Source organism: Euprymna scolopes, chromosome 28 (assembly GCF_053919585.1).
Source record: "Euprymna scolopes isolate OS-2025 chromosome 28, ASM5391958v1, whole genome shotgun sequence".
Classification (NCBI taxonomy): Eukaryota; Metazoa; Mollusca; class Cephalopoda; order Sepiida; family Sepiolidae; genus Euprymna; species Euprymna scolopes.
This window is the reverse complement of record NC_136509.1, coordinates 27,459,330-27,485,284: the sequence shown is the minus strand read 5'-3', so window position 1 is coordinate 27,485,284 and position 25,955 is coordinate 27,459,330. Positions and strand designations below refer to the sequence as shown.

General features: G+C 34.2%; 1 protein-coding gene across 21 annotated transcripts in view; it reads right to left on the bottom strand.

The window, feature by feature from the left end:
• Window positions 1–25,955, bottom strand: part of LOC145249540 (uncharacterized) — a 917,547-nt gene that overhangs the window by 704,202 nt on the left and 187,390 nt on the right. For 3 of the 21 annotated variants that reach the window (XM_080111178.1, XM_080111183.1, XM_080111184.1), the window contains exon 1: window positions 24,148–24,317. The exons of 17 other annotated variants lie outside the window; for them this stretch is intronic. The gene's annotated coding sequence lies outside the window, so the exon portion shown is untranslated. Of the gene's footprint in view, window positions 1–24,147; window positions 24,329–25,955 lie in introns of those variants that run through there. One more of the 21 variants, XM_080111180.1, reaches the window with a different exon arrangement.

Here is a 25,955-nt window from a genome sequence, read left to right as displayed (position 1 = left end):
GAGCCAGGATCGTCAAAATTGGACTGCGGTGGTTCCAGATGCAGTTCTTACTCAAGAAAAAGCCAGCCCAATACGACCAGGATGATAGCCACCACAAGTACAAGTAAGCGTTGCTATCAGTAATCCAGGTTCAGGTGAAGTCCAAGTAGAGGAATTGTATAACAGGAGTGAAATCGAGTAATCCAAGTCTAATTCAATGCTTGAAAAATGCGGACACTCCGCTTAGGTACTTCCTTTCCCTCCACAGATTCAAAATGGCTGAATACAAATTACTGATCTAAACACTATCTACAGTGCAGGAAATTGCCTTAAACTGTCTTATTTTCTATTAAATATTCATTTTTTTTTTTTAAACCACATAAGTCACAAGTAGGTAAAACGAAATAGTTTTAAAGAATTTCCAATAACATTTCCTTTAAAATAATTTATGTCCATATTATTAATGACTAGACCTTATAGCATGTTAAAAACAGGCAATTTATAGACCATTAACTAAGAATGAGAGCTCTATGCCAAATTAATGGTTAAATATGGTTCGATTTGTGCTCATTTTTGCATTAAGTATTAATCTCTATTAATCTAACTATGCATTCAATGGATACCATAATACTTAGCTGGATTTTATCATAACAAAAGTCCATAAAAACTTTCAGCCAGATCGGACCCATATCTGAGAAAAATTCTACAGCAAATTTAGTATCGTGGTGACTAATTCCTAACTGTGTATCAAATGGATACCATAATACTTAGTTTGGTGCACTATCAGAGGTCCATACAAAATTACAGTCAAATCGACTCAGTAGTTTCTAAGAAAAGGCGGAACAGACAGACAAACAAAAAGAATTATAATATAAATTATCAAATTTATTTATAACCCTCTCACCTCTACTCCTCACATCATCTGCTCTCAAACAACTCTGATTGCAGCATAAATAACAAACAAGTTCCCAGCCAATTTGAGATAAAGCATTTGTTTTTACCTTTAATGGAGAACAAAGAAGCCAGTGATTTTTATGGCCACAATGACCTTCACGCTTGTTGAACAAAAGTTATGGCCAGTCTGCGTTTAATTAGTCAAGCACAAAAGCAACAGTATTCAACTGGAAGAAACACCTGACCGGACACCAAAATAATTTAATGAGTACTGGTGTACCAAACATATTAGTTATTTATTAAATAACTGGAGTACTCATCTATAAAAAGGGAGGTGGCAGTTGTGAAGTGGTTACCGATGGAAACTGAAGACCTGACTGTGCTAAGTTTGAATGCAGTAGAGTCCATGAAATCACTTACACTATGAATGCATGAGCACATGCTGTGACAGCAAATCACTTTAGATTCTTTAGAAACTATGGTCAATTCAGCTAATAGACTGATCTGGTTGCTTTGTTTTATTGCTTTGTGTTATTTAATGTTGAATCCGGTCATTTTGGAAAAGAGGTTTTATGCTTCAAGTTATTTATATCTTCAAATATTTATTCATGATGTTTGGTTTGGTTGTTTTATAGAAAAAATTGTTGTTTTTTTTTGGGGGGGGGATCATGACTGAATTTTGCAAAGAGAAAAAAAAACAACAACGTTTGTTGTATTTAAGCCAGCAACTTGCAATGTTATGACTGAACTTGTGCATTCATGAACCTAGAGTTTCATTTCTCTATTACAGATATTGACAGTGTGAGACTAAGAAAGCAACCTCTGTCATGGATGTGCATCATCTGATTCCTGACGAAAATGCGTTGAGAATGTTAGTGACAATGTAAAAAAAAAAAAAAAATTCTGGAACAAAAAAAAAAAAAAGAAAAAAAAAAGGTTAATCATTTTAATGGTACAACTCCCGTCTTTGTAGTTCTCCATCTTTTTTATTTAAAAAATAGGAGGCTTTACTTGTGGAACGCCCCTTTGTGTGTGTGTGTGTGTGTGTGTGTGTGTGTGTGTGTGTGTGTGTGTGTGTGTGTGTGTTGCCTGGGATTGAATTAAGGTCTATGATGGTTCCAGACTTCCAATACTTATATTATCATTGAAATCAATGAAATTGCCCATTCTTCAATAAAATTGATCGATTGCCTGCTCTAGACAGGAACTCATCGTGGTGCACCAGGAGAAAGCTTCACATGCCCCCATCGCAGTGACTTAATCCAAAATACACTGTAGCCTATATTGCACTGTACAGAACCTACTGTTAACTTCGTAAAATTGTCTTTATATAATGGCTTGACGTTTAAAATACAAAAGCTAAGTATCATGGTTCAATTGTGCTCTAAACAGAAACATTCATTTCAAATGCACCTCTGTCTAATTAAAGAACTTACTGCTTATTTTAAACATCAGCCCTTTCTGCTTGTGCGATGATAAAACTTTTCAAATACACTTTTAAAAAAAAAATTTTTTTTTTTATATTCAATTTTCACCCCCAACAAGGCACAGTGCCACTTTGAAATAGGGGACTACTATCAAGGACATAAAATGCAGGGATACTATGAAGGGAGTTGAGCAGCAAGATGTCTGTTCACATTACACTTAAACTTCTGCATGTCAGTACAGTTGGGAAAGCAGAATCCCAGAAGGGAGTTCCAAAGTCTAGCAGTTCTGGGGAAGAAACTATTGGAGTAGAAGGCTTTCTTACACCTAGGGATCTCTACTGTGTAGGGATGGGATTTAGCTCCTTGTCGGGTTTGTCGAAGGTATTTATGTCGAGGGGGTACAAGTGTTTCTAGTTCGTCAGAGCATTCACCATTAAAATACTTGTAGAACAGGTTTGTTAAAACTTGGATTGTTTCTTCTTTAATCGGATGTTTTCTATTATTGATACTTATTTTTTTTTTTTTACAGTGATCACCACTTATCAAGGCCTGGAAGCCACTCAGGGATAAGGGTTATTTTAAGTACAGTACGTTAGTGTGGATATTTAAGGTGTCTACATAAGGGGGCGGTTCATCAGGAATTTGTTTACATTGGACTTGAAGACATCCAAGTTGTAGTCAGGAGGGAAGCAGGCAGACGGAACAGAGTTCCACAGGCATGCAATTCTAAGAAAGAAGCTTTGTTCATGGAATCTACGTTTTGATTTAGGCATAGATAAAGAGTGGGGAAAGTTTTTGACAGTGGATTCGGCTAGACGGGTGTTTTTTGTAAAAGATTGGCGAGGGGGGGGGGACCAGAGATTGGAATTCAGACGAGCACCTGCCATGGAAATAACGATAAAACAAAAATAGGCTTGCAACATCTCTTCTGTGGGAGAGAGGTTGCAGGGAAGAGAAAAGGGCATCCCCCACTAAGCCACAAAGTCTATTTTGTACTCTGTCAAGGCAAGATAGGCTGTTTTTAGCAGTTCCTGCCCAGATATGGCAGCAGTATTCCATCCTTGGACGTACTTGGCTTTTATATAGATAGAGAATTGCATCAGTAGTGAGATATCTTCTGGAGCGGTAGAAGGATCCCACCATCTTTCCAGCGACCTTATCTAAAAACACTCCCAAACACAAAGTACATTTGTGTGAAAGAAGTGTAGCTTGTGGAATTTTCGTTTAGCTTTAAATTTAAATTTAGAGAGTAAGGAAAATTGCTGGAAGTGGTTGTAGCCAGGCGCTGCCTTTTCTCACTGTACGTTGTGTGGAACGGAAATCTTCAATGTTTCTCTTCCAACTGAGTAGAAGGATCCCAACAAAACGATCCACTGATATTCTAGCGATGTAAATGCTATTTTAAACAAAACTGCGACAGATCCACTGATTGAAAAACTGATAACGCCTTCCATTGAGATGCAAGCACACATCTAAAAAAGAAAATAAATACGATCGAAAAGTATGCAACGCATTAAAAATGACTCATCGAAACTGTTGCACCAGACATGATGGTATGTGCATAGGTGGGCGAAGGGAGGGGGGGGAGGATTATAAAAGTGCTAATTATTCAGCCAATCAAATTCATTTTCTGCTTTGAACATTTTTTTTTTTATTATATATATATATATTCATGAATTCTTTGAAACGCACACATAAGATCAAAAGAAAAGAGATAAAAATCGGAGAGGAGGATGGACTTCAAAGTTGGTTCTGCAGGCGAGGATTCTTGAAAGATCTTCAAGAATCGATAAAATTGAATTATTTATGTATACTGTTATGCTGATTAGTTTTGGGGAAAAAAGTGTGTGTGGAAAGAAAACACTAAAAAAAGACGTCTGATCAGATACAAACAATCGCGTTAAAACAACTCATAGACAGCTAAACGCGCACATTATATATGCACATATTTTGATCTGACACAATAAAATATAAACTGAAGAATTGATTACATTTGCTATCTTTAACACTGCTAGTACGAGTTTCTAATCTTCATTTGAAACTGAAGGTATCAATGGAAGATAAAACGAACATATAGCGTCAATCGAAATAAGAATCTATACTCCTATATATTTGTGTTTTGTTTGTGTATTGATATCCATATTAAAAACCCTTTTTTTTGATTCATTTAAAAAGAAAATACAACTTTGTTATATATAGGTCGTGGAATTGCATTCATCTGCAAAAGATCTAGCTAAAACATTCATTGTAATTAATTCCCTATTAGATTTTTCATTTTTCTTATGAAATGATCATCTTTAGTTAACTATTACGTGTAATTATATTCATGCAGATATTCTACATGATTTATACTTGTGCAATATTTGCGCAAAAAGGTTATATAGTAAACACAAACCTTGTTCTATATATATATTTATGCGTGTGTATGTATATATATATATATATTTGTCCAGAAAATTTTGCCTACCAAACTCGTTTGTCAGTTTTTGGTCTACAGACAAAACTTTATAGGGTACTAGCAAGGCCACCCGACGTTGCTCGGGATCATATAAGACAAATGAGAAAAATTTTGAACATACCTGTTATTTTTTTAGAATAGAGGAAGTTTTGATGTCTATGTATCATTTGGAATCTTGAGCGAAAGAATATTTTACCTACCCTAGGACGGGTATTACACAACATATGTATGGAATAATTGTACCTTCCCTAGGACAGGAAAATTACACTACATATGTGAAAAGAAATTTCCTTGCCTAGGGCGGGTAATGTACAACACATATTTAAAATTATTTACATAATTTTGTGTCATACTAAATTTTCAGTATGCCACAGGTAAGAGTTTGTTTGTTTTTACATCAGAGTGCTATAGTGAAGAAGCACCGGATTTTTTATATAAATGTTATACTACTCGAATATATTACATGATTTTCGATTTTGATAACTTATGTACGTCACCGATAAGAATTTCTTTGTTTTCCATATGGGTACTTCACTGTACAAGTACCTTATTTCCTGGGCAGGATACTGTAGAAGTACCTTTTTTTCTAATGTAAAAATGTAAGAACTCGATACTTTTAATTTTCTGTTGTGCTAAATTTTCTGTGCGTCTAGAGTAAGAATTTGTTCGTTTTTCACCTGGGTGCTATATATGAAGAAGCATCTTATTTCTCATAAAAATTATGCTATTCGAATATATAACGTGATTTTCGGCTTTAATAACTTTTATGCACGTCACAGGTAGTATTTTCTTTGTTTTTTCATATGAGTACTATACTGCACAAGTACCTTATTTCTGGGCTAGGATAATGTGCAAGTACCTTATTTCTAATATATAAATGAAACTACTCGATCTTACATAGTTTTCTGTTGTGCAAACTTTTCCGCATGTCATGGTCAGAGTTTGTGTTTTTATATTAGAGTGCTATATTAAAGAAGAACCTTATTTCTTATATAAATGTCCTACTACTCGAATATATTACATAATTTTCGGTTTGGATTATTTTTTTGTACGTCACAGGTAAGATTTCATTTGTTTTTCATATGGGTACTATATTGTACAAGTACCTTATTTCTCGGGTAGGATACTGTACAAGTCTCTTTTTTCTAATGCAAAAATGAAAGAACTGTATATGTTTATGTAATTTTCTGTTGAGCTAAATTTTCTGTACGCCAGAGGTAAGAATCTGTTTGTTTGTTTTTTTTATCTGGGTGCTATATTGTAGAAGCACCTTATTTCTCATATATAAGTCATACTACTCGAATATTAAACGTGATTTTCGGTTTGAATAACTTTTATGTGTGTCACAGGTCATATTTTCTTTGTTTTTTTCATATGTGTACTATTCTACACAAGTACCTTATTACTTTGATGAAATTTCTTGTACACATAAACACATTAAAGAGTAAGTGATCATTGTATGTGATTTTTGGAATATGACATCTATACAAATATACAAACATATAATACATTGAATTTATAATAATCAGTTAATTAGTATAGGAGTGAATCCAATACATACAAATATACAATCATATACGTATACTAATCTTCCATAATGATCGGTTAATTAGTTTAGAAGTAAATCCAATGCATAAAAATATATAAACATATACACATAATTAAAATTCATAATGATCGGTCAATTAGTTTAGGAGGGAATCCAATACATAGAAATATATAATCATATACACATAATTAATATTCATAATGATCGGTTAATTAGTTTAGGAGTGAATCCAATGCATAAAAATATATAAACATATATACATAATTAAAATTCATAATGATCGGTTAATTAGTTCCAGAGTGAATCCAATACAAATGCCACTACTTGATCTATTTACGTGATTTTTGGAATGTAAAAAATAAACCGATATATCATACATATTTTAAATATGACATTTTCATTACATAAATCAAAACATTCATTTTTTTTTTTTTAAATAAAAGTGTTCATGTGTATTTATTACATAACAATTAAAAATCAGAAATATCAGAATGTGTAAAAAAAAAAAAAAGAAACTGATGGAGATCGAAACCTCAACACCTGTGGTTGTAATTGGTCACACTACCCATTTCACCAAAGAGACAACAGTTTCAATAGCGTTGTGAAATATCTTAATACATATATTTCTCTTTTACTCGATGTACACATGCGCACAATGACGCCATTGTGCTATGCTCGTCAAGGCATTATTGCTTTCAAGTTTGAATCCTTTTTTGCAGCCCTTAGCAATTATTTTTATCATTTAAATGCCCCTAATAAAGTTCTGCAACAAAAATGCAATCTCTTGAACTATTGCACGCCGTCCAACGATCATCCATCTAGGAGGAGATACAATTTGAAAAATGGAGACAGACACACAGAAATAGTGAAATTTATACATTAGATTTGAACCCATGCAAAACTTTATATTTGAGTTTTAGCCAGGGAAAATCGGTGCAAAAGTGTTAAAGTTAAAAAACTCAAATTTGCCAGGTGAAGGTCGAACAACGGCATTACGAATATGCATGCGTAACATAATAGCTATTGGTTCATGTTTTAATGTTTAGCCTTAGCAAATAACTTCATAGCTCAGGCATTAATGTCAAGACAAAAGTAAATTTTAAGCTAAACATTTCCGTTTAAATTCTCAGCACTTATTTTTTAAAACTTTTTAAATGATTACTATATATTGGGTCCAATATAATCTATACATATATAAAAGCGAAAATGTGTGTATGTATATTCGCTTTTTGTGTATGTCCAAGAAAGGCTTTTTCCCGAGAAGCGGTCGGTCGGCTCACAACTGTTGAGACACTTGTAGTCTGTCTAAACTGTACGAACGAACTGGCTAAACCAAGATGGCCGACTCCTATTTATATCACCACAAGCAAGGGAGGTAACCATGTAACTGAAGCAAGGGAGGTAACCAATGTCTACATTAACATTGCTGCTGTCCTCAAGTGAATAATTTATTTCTGATTTAACAAGTCCCTTAGAAGCTCAGACGAAGCTCCTGCCTTGGTCAAACAATCAGAGACCTGATCACAACCCTTGATCCATTCTATCTGTATCTCTCCTCTACTCTTCATTTCCTTCAGCCTTGCTACATCTATTCTCAATCGTCGATCGCTTACCAGATTGTTGGAATTCAATGTCTCCACAAGTGATGCATTATCTGTCTTGCAGAGAACGTCTGGCAATTTAGATAACTGAAATACCTCTTGTATCATAACCGCAGTCAAAACACCAGCATCAGCTCCCTCATTCAGAGCAAGAGTCTCTGAGGCCAATGGGCTTTTTGTCACTCTGTCCAATTTCTTTGACGCCCAACACATGGGGGCCATTTTGTCAGTACTTCCTCCAATAAAGACAACAAAACCACCCTGTGAAGATCCATCTTCCAGACTGGCATAAGAGGCATCAGTATAACACAAAATGTGTAAATCTGAGGGCTTTCCCAATTTTGGAAATGTTATAGAACCCTTCTTGGATTTCAATTTTGATAAGACTTTATTCGCCTCAAATAAGGCTTTTACTTTGGGATGCTTTCCAGTGTTGCTCATTTTACACACATCAAAAGCTATATCAGGGCGTGTTTGAGTTGAAACCCACATCATCTGACCTGCAAGTCTCTTCAACTCATGCTTTTCTTCTTCATTCAGTTCATCATTTTTCCTCAGTATCCTCCCTTTGCTTATTTCTATTGGAGATATGGAAGATACATATAGATCTTGTTCTACAGTGATCCCATTTTCCTGTTGATTAACATTCAGTCCAACATATTTGAATGTTCCACTTTCATGAGATCCCACCTTAAATTTTTCTTTCAATGTTGCAATCACATCCCTTTCAAACTCTGTGTTTCCACAGAAAACAAAATCATCCACGTGCATAGCAAGAATTCCAGTCAAATTTCCTTTAATATCATGCCACAAAAACAATGCATTATCATAAGCACTTGCTACTCCTTTTAATTCAATCAAAGCCTGAGTAACTCTCTTGTACCATGCCCGTGGAGTATCATTCAATCCATAGATGCATCTTTTTAATTTCCACACTTGAGATTTAGGACAAACATCAGATGGTGGCCTCAGGTACACATCTCTCTCTAAAATACCACCTTGCAAAAAGGCTGAGGTAAAATCTATGGTCTGCAGCATCCAATTCTTTATTGATGCGGTTAGCATGACCATTCGCATAGCTTCACGGCTACATGTTGGGGAGTCCGTTTTCAGATTACTATTTTCTTCATAGCCTCGTGCTACAAGGCGAGCTTTCATTGTTTTCTGATTATCCTTGAATTTTTCAGTAATCACCCATCTTGTGGATATTGTTTTTTGACCTGTGTATGGCACACATTCAAATACTTCATAGGTGTTCATGTTTTTTATTTCTTTATGCTTGGCATTCATTACAGCTTTCGACTGCTCTTGTTCAGCGGTGAGCAGGACTACATTTTCCTGTTCAGTATATTGGGGCACTTCTCTCCAATGATCAATATGATTCCAGTTGATACAAACTTGATCCTCGTTTTCATCCTCAGGTTCTATATTGATCCAATGACTATATTTGCCAGTTGATTTAGGCTGTACTGACATAACCTTTCCTTTCTTCCACTCCCCACTTCCATTTATTTTATAAGTTATGGTCTTATTTCGGCCAGGTTTTTCAGTCTTATCTCTTAAACTGGTAGAACTATCAACAACTTCTTCTCTGTCTATATCTTCACTTTCTACCACTTGATTCTGCAACTCCTCCTCAACTGAAAGGTATTCATTCTTCCCTTCTGTAGTGTTTCCCAGCATTTCAGCTTTTTTTGTTCTTTTTTCGTTGTTTTTATTCACTTTCATCAATTGGCACGGATGCATCCTATAAAATGCTCCGCCATGTCTGATTAAGACAAACTGGCCTTCTCTGCCTAACACTTTTGCTGGACCACGCCATCCTTTAAAACCCTGCCTCCGATAATAGATTTGGTCTCCGGTAGCATAATCTTCATCAGCATAAGTTCTGACATTAGACCTGAGAGCTCTCCTAATTCTCTCACTGGACTCAGCTTCCAAAAAGTTTCTCCTTGCACTATGGAGAGCATTTAAATTTTTTCTCACCATGTCACTTGTAGTAGAGGACTCCATAGCAGGTAACTGGTCTGTCAGAATTGAGGGTGTATTTACATTGAAACCGAATACAAGTTCATTTGGACTGTGTCCAGAGTAATTGAGGAGGGCATTTTTTGCACAAATAGCCCATGCCAAGGCAATTTCAGGTTCACACTTCTCATCGTCAATTGTTTTTTTCATTGCCTCAGCAACTATCAAATTATGACGTTCTACAGTACCGTTGCTGAATGGACTTTCTGCGGCAGTAGCGCAGGTCTCTATGTTGAGTTTTTCATTCATCTGTCTATAGTGTTCGTTGTTGAATTCACCCCCATTATCACTCAGAAAACGAACAGGAGATCCGAAATAGGTAATCCACATCATAAAGATGTTTTTGATGATCTCCTCCTTCTTCTTTGTTTTGATCAATGTTGCCGCTGAATACCTGGTAGCGGCATCAATGAGATGTAGTATCCACACCTCATTGTGGATGAACTCTTTCAAATCCATGCAAACTGTGTGATTAAATCTATTGCCAAGAGGCAATCCCACAACCGGTCGCAGTGGAGCTTTTTTAAATCTAAAGCAAATTTGACAGTTTTCACAAACCTCCTCAATCGCCTTTATAAATTCCTTGTCATTGAATTTGCCACTTTTTTTAACCAAGGAAACAAGTTTTTCCTTCGAGGCATGAGCAAACTGTCGATGAAGTTTTTCTGCTTTTTTTTTTTTTTCTGTGAAAGAACACTGACCAAAATTCTGAACAATACAATGTTCTTAGTACCACTATGATCCAACAACTTATTTGTTAAGGGGAGACAATAGTGCCTTGAAGTTGTGGTCTTTAGTTCAATACATTTATCAAAAATCCAGCACATATCTTTCCGGAAATCTAGCACTATTCCTGCTGTCTTCATTGATTTGTGACTTAATAGAAGAGGCAAGTCGTTTTTCACAATATCTGCTTCGATATAAACTCTTATACCTCCGAGTGTAACCGGAAATTTAGCAACTTTAATTGCTGTGACAGCCACTCCATCACCAAAACAAAAACTCCGGTCTGAGTTCGTATACTTCACTAGTTGCAGGTCACTTTCATTTAAAGTATCTAAATAAACATCAAGCCACACTTCGCCAGCCAGTGTGCGAGTACAAGCAGAATCCAAGACTGCCATTCCAAATGTTTCCTTTACAAGATTTGAGATTTTTTCATTTGTACTGTTCAAATAAATATTTTCTTGAATGAACAACGTAATGTGTATTTGTTCTGTCGCTTCCGTAAACCTGGGCGTATTTCTAGGACACTCTCTAATTAGATGGTTCGGAGACTGACATTTGTAACACAACAACACGTTTCCACTTCGGTCACATGGATTAGATTGTCCTCGACGAAAACGCCTTTTGTTGTTACCCGGTTTAGAATAATTATAGTTGACGATTTCGGGCTCTGATTTCACTGCCGGTACATTTTCATCACGATAAATGTCACCAAATACTTTCTTTATCGATTCCTTCATGTTTTGATACGTCAAAACAGAACACGTTGTCCGCGCTAATTTTTCGTTCTCTTCCGATATGTTAACCGCGTTCAAAACAAGAAAAGCTTGCACTCCTTCCGGTAGAATAATGTAGAATTTTTTTAATCTTTGGTACAAAAACTCATAACGAACAAGAAAGTCATTTATACTGGTACCTGACGATCTTTTATAAGTGTAAAATTCCTTAAAAGTCATGTAAGCGCGCGTGTGTTCATCCTTTAAATATATGTCATCCAGTTTCTTTATTAAGATCTTCAAGCCATCTCGTCCGCCGATGTCACTTGTTGGCAATTCACGGACACATTCTCTAATATTCGGTGGTAGCGTCAAAAACACTGCTGGCCCTTTTTTTTCCTCAGAAAGATCCGTGAACAACGACCACATTTCAACGTCTTGTTTCCAGTTCTCGTAAACATCCTCCCCCTCCAACAATGGAGGTTGTTTGTTCGAAGTTGCCATATCCGATATCCGATCTGTCTAGTGCTACAGACAAGCTGTACAAAAAAAAAAAAATTTTTTTTTTTTTTTTTTCGTTTTGTCGCACACAGAGGGATATCTCTGCTACCATTTGTTGAGACACTTGTAGTCTGTCTAAACTGTACGAATGAACTGGCTAAACCAAGATGGCCGACTCCTATTTATATCACCACAAGCAAGGGAGGTAACCATGTAACTGAAGCAAGGGAGTTAACCAATGTCTACATTAACAACAACTTCTTAAAACTTTTTATATCACATATAAATCATAATATCTACGAGTTAACAATGGAAGTCGCCTGTCTATTTAATTTGCGCAACTTTGAAAAGATAAATATTCACCATTTTTCGCTCGCCATATGTGGATTAGGCTTTTTCATATAATAAAAGCGTCACTAATTCTGGCGGTATTTTTCCGGTCGCGATCGCCGGAAACATCTAAAAGCAATCAGCTTTGATCAATGTGGAAATTTTCCTTATATCAGACAACTGCTATTCAATTTGGATAATTCCCTTGTTATGGGGAGTTGGTCCCCCCCCCCGCCCCCAACATCTTGGGAAAATAAAAATTAAAAAAAAATGTTCCAGCAGTAAATAAAATACTATCTCACAGTCAAAGTTGACCTCATTAAGTCATTAAAACGTGCACCTGTCAATTCTTAATAATTAAATAAATTCAAACGTGTTTCCGTTAGTATTTTGCAGTGGCTCAGTGGTGAACGTTGCATGTTTTTTTTTTCACACTTTAATTTCTAACTTTGCCTCAAGGGTTCGGGTTCGATCTTCATACTTACCTACCAAAACATTTTTTTTAATTTTGCCCCCCCCCTCCCCCCGAGTTTTATTTACCCCAAACCCCACACACCTCCAAACACCCGGGCAATGCCGGGTACCCCCTCTCCTCCACTAGTATAATAATAAATACAAAATCTGCATTAATCAAAATATCATGTTTAAGCTTATTTTACGATCAGGCAATGTAGGGCGGCCTGCTAGTGTGTGCGTATATATATATATATATATATATATTCAGTGGTGCTAAACCATAGAAATTTCCAGGTTGGTATCTGGGGGCGCATTAATTCACTGGGAGAGACGCCCCCCCCAGTCTTCGTTAAAACATGCATCGAGGAGAAGGAAAACTGATGTAAAAACCTGCAGCCTATTGTATCCTCTGTCTTTGTGGCAATCATCTGAACCAACAAAGATTAGCAGCAATACCAAAAAGTGTGGTTGGTTTTACACAAAGCCTTCACCACTATAAACAAATCATCTGTATGGATTTCCAAACAACTTAGTTGTTGTGGCAGAACCTCATAAGCCGAAATTGACAGGAGAGTCCATTTTTTATACATATATAAAGTTATGACCAATTCTTATGAGAATGAAGCATGAAAATTACTACCTAGCTCTTCTTACATATTGTGAACTGTTAAAGTAAATACTGAAAATAGATATGTAAAATTTTATGCGGATATATATATATATATGTATATATAAAATTATATTGAATAAAATTTTTCAATTTTGTATTCAAATATAAATATCAACACAAAAGTCATTCATAGCTTGATAATACAATACTAGACCTACATTAATATTATAGCACTTCACTACGAACAGACATGCATTTATGTCTGTCCCCAAAAGTTCAGCTTATTTGTTACATAAGCATATAATTGTTTCAGCCTGCACAGATTTTTTTTTTATAGAGAGTTCTGTGCATATACGTTTTTATCTTTATTTCAGCACTAAGAATATACATGAAAACAAAATGTCATATCAACCTAGGGATATTTTTCTTTTCAGGCAGTATCCTAAATTTATATTAAGATCAATGGTCTCCACATTTTGGCCAAGTTTCAGGAAAATCTCATGGATGGATCAAACGCTATGGAGCAAAAAGTGTCATTTTTGGCCATTTAGGGACATTTTAAAACTCTTGAGCTCCTGGGGACGCTGAATTCCAGTGTAAATGGATAATGGTGCCATTTCAGACCTTAACACATGTATATTTGAAGTGACCACCGTGAAAAACCACTATATAGTCAGACATATCAAGTTTTTGTTGAGAAATATGAAAAAAGAGCCACAAAAAGGGGTGTTTTTAGCACTGAAAGTCCCCGAGGACACAAACAAGAATTGTGCCAGGGTCACAAATAGTGGATTTATATTAACAATGGGCTTCACATTTTGGCCAAGTTTCAGAAAAGCCTAATACATGGATCAAAAGTTATTGTCATTTTGGGCCATTTTGGGGCATTTTTTGTCCCCTTTTGAGCCTCAGGGGATGCAATGGAATTTTTTTTTTTTTACTGTGCATATCTATTTAATGAAATACAATTAGTGGCAAAATTTCAGGAAAAACTAATGGACGGTTATCTGGCAATCGTCCAAACTAATGGATGCACTCCACTGAAAACATAGGTTCCTCTCTGATAAATCAGGGTACCAATACTGGCTACTCAATACTGTATGGTTTACCAGATCTGCCCTACAAAAGTTAACTCAAGAAGCTTAACCTTATCTGCCTTGAGCACTGCTAATAACATAGAAGATAAAAAATCAATAAGCTAGTCTGAATCAAATATTGATATATTAGACTTAGATTGTTATGATCGGTATGACTTTGAAAATCTGACAAGATAAATTTACTGATGCAATATTTTTTAGAAAAGCAAGTAAAATTATTGTAATATTTTTGATGAATTCAGAAGGTATAACCACAAAGATTTGGACGATTCTATTTATAATCACGGCTGATAAAAACAAACCAATCAGATGTCAGAATCACTTTATAAAATATATAGAATACCTTTCAATTCTTCAGGGATACATTTATCTTGACACAAAAAGACCACTCCGTTTCTGCTGATCATGATTGAATTAATTATTTATGTGGAAAAGAATCTTTGATTGGATTTATGCTGCCATTTTGTTTTTTTTAGCTTGGGACAACTATATTTTCATTCTTTTCTCATGGTAGGTTCATGCCATACAATTGCTCTGAAGATATCACATGATTTTGAACTTCGCAGAATACATGGGGCGCAGTGGCATCTGACTCACCTGTTTGCACCCATCTGTTGTTCTTACATTATCCGCATAGCTGTAGTCGAATAACGTAACCCTTTTTTTTTTCTATGACAAGAAAAAACTCTACACTCAAGATTTATGTTAGATATATAATTTCAATGTTTTTTCCCCCCCAATAATTTATGTTTGACCATTAAATAATTTTCACTGCACAATATTATTAAACATTTGTCAACAAATAAAAATCCTCCCCGCCCACCAATGACTTGGCCATCCTTTTAAAACAGTGACACAGAACAGGCAAGACGACTAAAGACACTTACACATGACCTTGTACATCAAAGTGCTTAATCTTCATTGAAAAGAAACATTGAAACCATGTACATCTTACTGAAAAACTGGATTAAAGAGAAAAGGAAAAGATAACCTTTAAAAGAAGAAAAAAAGAGAATATTTAACCTATATCTATGCATGCCACCTTCTCAGAACCCCGATAAGCTTTTCTTTACAGCAAATTAGAATTAAAGAAATTTACAAATGATTCGATAATTCCCACGCACACATGCAAAATAAATAAGGCCACGTTTTTAGTGTTCTCACAATAATTTGCAACTAGGATCAGTTTAAATCTGCGGCAAGAGTCAAAGGCGGTAAATGACCAACTTCTCTCTGATTCTCTCTCCTTTGATCTTGAGCATGTGTTACAATGAGGAAAAAAGTGACTGGTTACTTTTAATGCATTTAAAACCAAGCTTCTATCTTTACATCATCAACGTTCCGATCCCCATATGGCATCAATTGAAATGAATGGCTATCGTCTTGGGGAGGCTCCATGTTTTAACAAGCTTCTGGGCTTGACCTTTAATCCTGATCTGAAATGGAATACGTACATCAAATCTGTTACCAAGGTCACTGGAAAAATGGTGGGATCCTTCCCTGCTGATGCAATTCTCTACCTATATAAGAGCTAGGTATCTCCAAGGATGGAGCATTGTCGCCACATCTGGGCAAGAGCTGCTAGAAAGACCTCATCCTGCCTTGACAGAGTTCAAAATAGACCTTGTAGTGGGGGGATGCCCTTTTCTCTTCTCTCACAGAAGAGACGTTGCAGGCCTGTTTCTGCTTTATCGTTATTTTCATGGAAAGTGTTCGACTGAGCTTCAATCTATGGCTCCCTCTTGCCAAACATTCAGAAGAAACACTTTTCTAGCTGAAAATATCATCAATAATTTCCCCCACTCTTTATCTGTGCCTAAACCTAAACGTAGATTCCATGAACAAAGCTTCTTTCTTAGAACTGCACACCTGTGAAACTCTCTTCCGATTGCCTGCTTTCCAGCTGACTACAATCTGATTGTCTTCAAGTCCAACGTAAACAAGTTCTTGATGAGCCGTTCCCCTTAAGTAATCCAATTTACCAAATTTACACTTCTAACGATTATTACGATTTTTTTTATTTTACTTTTTTTACATATCATTTTTACTTATCAAGGCCCGGAAGCTACTCGGTGATAAGGGTTATTGTGTGTACAGTAATCAATGTATCCCTTTGACTACTGTACACTCTTTAACCCTTATCCTCTGGGTCTTCATTAGTGGTGATTCCTTTGTAAAAAAAAAAAAAAAAAAAAAAGACTAGTCTATTTTGTTGTTTCATTTCCTAAATCATCAGCCTTGAAGAGTCTTTCAAGAAAAGGAAAGAAAACAAGTTTAGCGGACAATCATTGGTCCTAGGCATGATCTTAAACTACATCTAGTGCAAAATCTCAATTTGGACAGTGCAGTCTACATATTATTTTTATATTGATTTCACGAAGAAGTAGGAGGTATTAACCTCCTGCAGAAAAAAGTACTCTTATTGCTACCATTAAATATTGTGGAATCTTTTATTTAAAACAGTGATGAGAAGATTCCAATATTTTATCCCAGTTCCAATACACTTACTGATTCTGTTCTCAATTCTGGTTTTTGTTATATCTCTAGAACTTTAGTTATAGAGGGTTTTTTTTTGGGGGGGGGGTTATTTTAATTTTTTGGATTCCATAAAAACCATATAAATATATTTTCTGAAATATAAAAATACACTTGTAGGGAGTTATTTATTGATTTTAGTTTTACTGGTAGTTTAAAAATCAATAAATGTTTATCATTCCATCATTAGAATCAGCAACAGAAAAATGAGTTGAAAAAAAAAATAAAATAAAATAAGAATCGTTTTGGCCTCGGAAAATCAGCACAAATTTTCCGGATTATGATACTCATCCTCTATTCTGATTTTTCCGATATTCAATTATAATTAATTGTGCCAATTAGACTCCCTGGATTAAAACAAAAAAAACAGACTGGAAAGTCAGATTTTCTTTTCAACATGAGAGCTATTTATTTCCCTCTTTATGTCTCCCTCATCAGATTACTGCTCGGGTATAGTGTACAAGCTTCTGCTCCATAACTAAAAGACTGGGGGGAAAAAATACAAACCGTTTTTCTAAACTTTCTTATGGTTCCTAAAAGTTGTTTTATTACATGAAAAACAGTGGACATTTTTGGATGATCGATTTATGTTTAGGGGTCCCAACTTTGATGAAACCATAATGCTGTAGGGTTTATCAAATCTGCCCTACAAAAGCTAACTCAAGAAGCTTAACCTTATCCCCTTTCAGCACTGCCAATAATATAGATTAAAAACATCAATAGGCTAGTCTGAATCAAATATCGATACATTAGACTGATTGTTATTTCGGTATGACTTTGAAAATCTGATAAGAAATTTATGATGCAATATTAAAAAATATTGCATCATAAATTTATCTTGTCAGCAAGAGCAAGTGAAATTATTGTAATATTTTCGATGAATTGATAAGGTATAACCACAAAGATTTGGGCGATTCTATTTATAATCACAGCTGCTAAAAAACAAACCAATCATATGTCAGCATCACTTTATAAACTACTAGCAGTTCAGCCCAGCTTTGCTCGGGCCCTATGTACTGTTCATAACTTTATGTGCATATGTGTGTGTGTGTATATATATATATATATATAGTAAGTTATAAAATATATATGGCGATTAAGCTACACTGAATATTCCGCGTTTCATCCACTCTAGGACTCTTCAGGCTTATGTATAAGCGCATAAGCCTGAAGAGTCCTAGAGTGAATGAAACACGGAATATTCAGTGTAGCCTAATTGCCATATATATTTTATAACTTACTAACTAGCTCTACCTACGTATTGAGCACTTTTGAAGTAAATACTTAAAGTTTACGCATAAATTTATACTTTCGTATATTAATTTTATGTGAGTAAATGAAGTAGTTATATATATATATATATATATTTTAAAAAGTTTGACTCATGTCCAGGTAACCTACATCTAAAATTTCAAGTGTTTGACTCCATTTTTTTTTTTTTTTAGTTTGGGACAACTATATTTTTCTTCTTTTCTCGTGGCATGTTCACGCCATAGATTAAATCATTGTGTTTTCCATAGGCTTCAGTCGATTGTTGGTACAATTGCTCTGAAAACATCATATAATTTGGAGCTTCGCAGAATACATGAGGTGGGTTGCCATAACCTTCCCCAGCGCAGTGGCATCTGACTAACCTGTTTGCACCTATCTATTGTCCTTACATCATCCGCATATCTGCAGTTAAATAATGTAACTCTATTTTTATTATAAAAAAAACAAACTCTGCACTCAAGATTTATGTTAGATACAGAATTTTCTTTCCAATAATTTATGTTTGGCCATTAAATAACTTTTACTGCACAATATTATTAAACATTTGTCAACAAATAAAAATCCTTCTCGCCCACTAATGACTTGACCATCCTTTCAAAACAATGACACAGAAACAGACAAGACGAGTAAAGACACTTACACATGACCTTACACGTCAAAGTGCTTAATCTTCATTGAAAAGAAACATTGAAACCAGATACATCTTACTGAAAAGATTGGATTAAAAAAAAAGAAAGAAAAGGATAACCTTTAAAAGAAAAAAAGAGAATATTTAACCTATATCTATGCATGCCACCTTCTCAGAAAACCGATAAGCTTTTCTTTACAGCAAATAAGAATTAAAGAAATTTACAAATGATTCGATAATTCACACGCACACATGCAAAATAAATAAGGCCACGTTTTTAGTGTTCTCACAATAATTTGCAACTAGGATCGGTTTAAATCTGCAACAAGACTCGTCTATTTTGTTTCATTTCATAAATCATCAGCCTTGAAGAGTCTTTGTTTCAAGAAAAGAAAAGAAAGCAAGTTTAGAGGACAATCATTGGTCCTAGGCATGATCTTAAACTACATCTAGTGCAAGATCTCAATTTGGACAGTGCGGTTTAAATATTTAAAAAAAATTTTTATTCAATCTTCACTCCAAACAAGCCAAGCGCCACTTTGAAGTAGGGGGCTACTATCGGGAACAATTTGCGGAGGCATTAAGAAAGGAGATGAGTAGAAAGATGTTTGTTCACATTACACTTAAACTTCCGCATATCAGTACAGTTGGGAAAGCAGTATCCCGGAAGTATCCATCTTAGACATAATATTATCATGGAGATTGTTTATGAATATCAGAAATAATAGACGTCCAAGCATTGACTGCTGAGACACTGATGCATTAATATTATGCTGTTTTGATATACATTCATCAAAGATAACCTGGATTTTCCTCTTGGTGATGAAGGATCTAATTATTAGTGAACAAATGTTAAATATAAGTAAGATTTCATTTTCATTAGGAGTTTTCCATGCCAGACTTGGGGTATATCATGGGCTACAACCCGGACTTCCACCGCCTTATAATACATGGTATATATGGTCAGAGATGACCATTAAAATATCTGCAGTAGAACGGTATTGCCTAAATATATTATGTCGGTCAGAGAAAATCAGCTTTTGTGAGGTGGAGGACTAGTGCTCGATTGATTAGTGACTCAGAGCAAAGAGGAGAAGGAAACTGATAGGGTGATAATAGAACAGGTCAGTTCTTTCACCAGAATTCTTGTATACTGGTACCACAGAGACAGTTTTCCAGCTATTAGGAAAGCGAGATTTTCTTTTTCTTTTTATACCCCCCCCCACCCAACCTCACCAAAACAATAAATATTATTATTTGTTATAAACTGGGCTTATGATTTTTTTTTGTTTTGGAAGGAGAATTCCTTTGTTGCAAGATTAACTGGATTAGACAACAACTTTGAACCAGCACAAGTGGGGAGCAATCATGGCCGATGTTCAGAAAAGGTAAAAAAAAATCGAACAGAAATGATAATTTCTGCTCGATTTTTTACCTTTTCTGCTATCACAACCTGACTTTATATCAACAATAATTTATTTAAAATAAATTTTTATTAATAAAAATCCATCCAGATCTACACTCCATTTTATTCCATATTAATATAAAAAGTGGGAGGTATCAATCTCCTACACAAATAAGTACTCTACTGTTACTACAGAATATACTTTTAAATGAACGCTATTTTATTTCTCACATTAAACTGAAATACTAACAAAGTAAATATATTAGTGTATTTAATAAAAAACATAATAGTTCCTATTCAATAAAAACAAAATTAAATTTACATTAGTATATATTCAGATTTGTAAAATAATGCTGTCCAAAACATGTTTTGTAATAGACTGTCTTGTTTTTAATGCTTTTTTGACGATTGATGTGGCCAGTTTTAAACATGCTTACTGGCTGCCAAATGTAAGCCACACAGAATTTAACTAAAATGTTATTGAATTCCATTCTTAAATAAATTTGAAATGAAATTTGAAATATGGAATGAACTTTTCTTTATTTTCTATTATTTTTAAAATAAAACTTTAGATGACACTGGTACTTGCTTGAATTTCTATGGCAACAATCCTAAACTGCTGTGTTGGTATTCCCTCAGCAAGCAAATGCTTACACACAATAAGAAATGTACACATGCAATTAAATTACTACTACAATGTCGATTTTTGTTAATTTCAACAATAATTAAATTTGGTATGGATTATCTCCCCCTGGGAAATCACGAGATCGTAGCTCTTAGATCAGGATAATCATCCTCTATTTTTGAACGTAAACAAATATATATGTTTGTGTGTGTTTTCAGCAAGATATGGGCCTTTCTGGCATGGACCCTGAAATGCCTAAAAGGTCCTTAAGAGGTAAAAAATGTGTTGGGAAAAAAATATTTCTGACGTTCTCCCTCACTTCCAACGCTACATTATGTTTTGAATAATAAATATGATGCTTATATAGAATTACACTTGATTAAAAAAAAAAAAACTTTTATGGTGCACAGACTCCTCATGGAAAATGTATTCCAAAAATCATGTAAATTGATCAAGTAGTGTTTTTTTGATTAAGTAAATCCAATTAAATTAGGAAGCCATGAGGAAGCAAAGAGTGGCCATACTGTTTTATATTTTGCTGAAGTTCAAGGCCGACAAATTTGACTACAAATATTTTGTTTACATTCAAAATAATTGAAACTTTAAATCACTAAAAATTCTAAAATTTGATTTATTATATAAAAAAAAACATTACTTAATCAATTTACATGATTTTTGGAATATGACATCTCTGTCCCATGACGCAAACCATTGGCAAAAATGGTTTGATGGTCAGAATCAGAAAATATTTCAGTCATTAAAAAAAAAAATGCTGGCACCAAAAAAACATTAAAACTTTACTTTCCTTGTGTTGCATAATGCGCATGTATATATTAAAATCTATGCATAAAAGTCAGCTCTGCATTTTTTTTCTACGTGTGCCAGTGTATATTTATTTTTATCAATCGCCTCTATTTTCTTTCCACTGTACTTTAATGATACCAAACGCGCATCTGAAATATGGTGTGTTTATCAAATAAATGGCAAATTCTTTAACAACATTCTTGAAACAATCTTACAATCAACATGTGGCAAGCAGAGAGAGAGAGAGAGAGAGAGAGAGAGAGAGAGGTGACATCTGACCGCTTCATAGCATGCATCTAACCTGTTTTCAAAACCCATTTGTTTTTATTATGATTTTTTCTAAGTCCGAATCTATTGTTTCTTTGTTCAGCATTGACGTTTCGTCTGCGTCACAGCTCAGAATCATAATTTCTTTTAGAGTTTACAATATTCAAAAAAGTGAAGCATCCATACTTACCTGAGGGCAGTTCTGGGATATGGCAGATACTTAAAAAACGGTTAATTTAAAAATAGATAATTTAAACATTATTTGAATTATTCACACTACTGGTCTCCTCTTAAAGTATTATTTGCACAACGTTTCTGCTAATGTAACCTCCAACCTTCTTCAAGTATATCTTGTAGAACACCAGAATCTGCACGGAATTTCAAACGGAGCCCTCTATTTAATCCATGATAGCATGCTTTCATTCTATCAGCTATGACTTGGTAAAAGTCCGAAGTCACAATTGTATTTTATGTGTCACCTGCTACCTTCAATCTCCAGAAGAGTGTAATTTACTACTGAATTTTACCAAGTACTTTATCAACTACACCATGGGTCCTTGCAAAGGCTGCTGTAAAGAAGGCAGGTTTCCTCTATTGAGCTAAAAGAATACTCATGCCTGAGAGTATCCTTTACCTTTACAAGCAGTTACCACTAATCTCTCTCTCTTAGATAAAGTTAAAAAAAAAAAAAATTGTCAATCTGGTAAGTCCCACTTTATCTACTAAGCCCCAGCCCCTGTCTCATCATCGCAATGTTGCATCACTGCGCCTGTTTTACAAATATTTTAATGGTATGTGTTCTGATGAACTTGTTTCACTTGTACTCCCTCGACGTACATATCCCCGACAAACCCACTTAGCAATAAGATCGCACCCTTTCACTGTTGTTGTCCCTAAATGCCAGAAAGCTTTCTATTCTAATAGTTTCTTCCCTTGAACAGCTAGACTTTGGAATTCCCCTCCTGCTTCCCTGGCTGTACTGATATGCAGAAGTTTAAATGTAACATAAACATCTTGTTAATCTTTCCTAGACATGGTCCGAAATAGTAGCCCCTTACGTCCAAGTGATGATATGTTTTGTAATGGGTGAACATAAAAAAACAAATGACCGCAACAACATATCATACAAAATATATAAATGCACTTTAATGGCAAAAGGAAAAAAAAAAAAAAAACACAGGAAAAAATCATCAAAACAAGAAATTTACCAGTTTCATTTGGATCAACAGACGTCTTTGGAAAATGTCTAAGGCGTTCATTGACCGGAACAAAAGTAGTAAATCTTATGTTTTGATTATTTCTTGTATTCAATTGTTTTCCCTTTTGTACTTTTTCAGACGTTTTGTCTTTAGGGTTTAATGATATATCCTGTATTTTATCCATAGAAATAAAACTTCATTGATTGTTTGATCTTTTACTTTAACTCTTTAATTCTATTGAAGACACTTTTTTAATTCACAAAAATGTTTTTTGTTTTTTTTAATTTATGCTAATAAATAACATTTTTTTCCTGATTTTTATCCTCTAGTGATGAGATTATCTGATTATTCTTTATTTTGATTCCTTGTTTGAATATTTGATGGATTAATAAATATTGTTATTCAATTTTTATTTTCATTATCAATTTGGTTGTTTATATATTTTCTTGTTTACACACACACACACATATGCACATGTATATGTGTATATATATATATATATATACACACACACACACACACACGTGTATCTGTGTGTGTGTGTGTATATATATAGAGAGAGAGAGAAAGAGAGAGTGAGTCTGATTACTCTCCTCAGGAATAAAACAAACCTTTCCACGTAGCTTACTTGCCATAACTATATATTTCCTAGCAATATGTGTGCCTCTGTTACTAGCGATTTTAAAAATGTTTTTTATTTAGATATAATTTCCAATAAATTTATGTGCACATGTGTGCTAATGGTTTTGTAATGTTTGTGTATATACATATGTGTGTGTGTGTTTAGAATGTATAAATTCACTGATATACAAACAAATATTTTTCATTGTTTACAAACAAGATTTAACTCGAAAACTGTAAGAATCAAATATTTGTGATTAAATCCATGTTATACTTTTATTCACTAAAGATATCATTTTTTTTTAATCAACATACTATTTTTTTTTTTCAAAAAACCTTTTAAAAATGCAAAAAATAGCATTAAAAAGAAAGATTTTTTTTCCAGACGAAAAGCAGAAGAAAATAAACAAAAACAATACCTGAATAGAGGCAAGCCAGGCTGTCTAGTGCGTTGTTGTCGAGAATTAGGTAACAATTGTGTCTCCCTTTCAAACTGTTCCCCCTTTCCCGTCTGTTTCTTAAATCCCTAGCCAAGGGTAGTTTTCTGAGTTAACATGAGTCACTCTCCCGGACTTCAGGCTCCACTGACTATTAATCAATAAAGAAAACACACAGAGAAACCCATCCCTACCCCTGGGCTGGTAAACAAACTGGCTGCAGATTGTCAGATAAATATTTTCATGACCCTAATGAACTCTCAAAATTACAGGTTTTAGAATACATGTTGACGTAGGAAACTTCAGCACTATTCTTTTCTATTCATTTATTTATTGAGGACTATATGAATGAATAAATAATACTCATCTTAACAAGCATTCCAATTGATTAAATAATATACATTCTTTTCTATTTTAGCATTAATTTCATGTCATACTCGCACACATAAAACATATACATATATATTTCCCCAAAACCTCTAGCCTTGATGGAGGGTAGACTAAAACTTGCTACTATTGTTTCAAATGATATGAAATAACAGCAAGGGCAGACTTGATAACAAATATTTCTCATATGTTATATCTCCCCTCTTTCGGAAATCGGGCACAATTATGAATATCTCTCCAGTATCAATTAATCTTTATACACTGTGAAATTTATTTTATGTAGGAAAACCAAAGAAGGGAAATATAACATATGAGAAATATATATTAGTGGCCTGGCAAAGCGGCATAAAAAAAAAAAAAAAACAGCCGAAGCAGCAAAACTGGAACTGCCTGGCAGGACACTATATATACAAATGAAGGCAAATTTGGGTATATTTTATTGGTTTGAAAATATAGTTTTGTTTGGTTTTTTTTTTTTACTAATTGACATAAAATTTGAACCATAGAATAGTATTATAATATTTAAAAAGCCTGCAAATTTTCATGCAATTCTATCCCATAGAAACAAAGATATGGCCATTTCAATATTCAATTTGGCTACCAGTATATATATATATATATATATATATATATATATATATATATATTGGCTGAAGAGATCTTGATATGGATATCTAAAACGGTCATGATTATCGGGCTCGAAACCGACGGTACCAATGACTTGTCTTATCTAACAACTTTCTATACACAAAATACAATATAAATACGCTCTTATTTTTGAAATTTTCCTTTTAATCGAGCACTCTGTTGGATTTCTTTTTCAAAAAAAAAAAAAAAAAAAAAAAAAAAAAACTAATATAAATAAATAAAAACACCACCATTTTGGGGCAATTTTATAAATTACAAATCTTAGCAACTACTGGACTGGAAGCTCGTTGGTAATGTGATGACCTGAATTGCATAACAGACTATGTGACATTTACCCTCAGAGTCACACATTAAGATCATCCAGAGCCTACTTTTGGCACTTTTTACAGCCATAAAATGTTTCAATCATAGTTATTTGTTTTCCTAGTTTTACATATGAATTAAAAAATATCTGATATATCACCCAAACCTCTAGTTTTTATAGAGGGGAGACTAAAATTTGCTGCTATGGTTTCAAATGATCTGAAATAACAGTAAGGGGAGACTTGATTCCAAATATTTCTCGTGTTATATCTCTCCTCTTTGGTTTTCATACATAAAATAAATTTCACAGTGTACAAAGATTATTTGATACTGGAGATATTCATAATCGTACCCTATTTCCAAAAGAAGGGAGACATAACATTTGTAATTAAGTCTGCCCTTGCTGTTATTTCAGATCATTTGAAACAATAGAAGCAAGTTTTAGTCTCCTC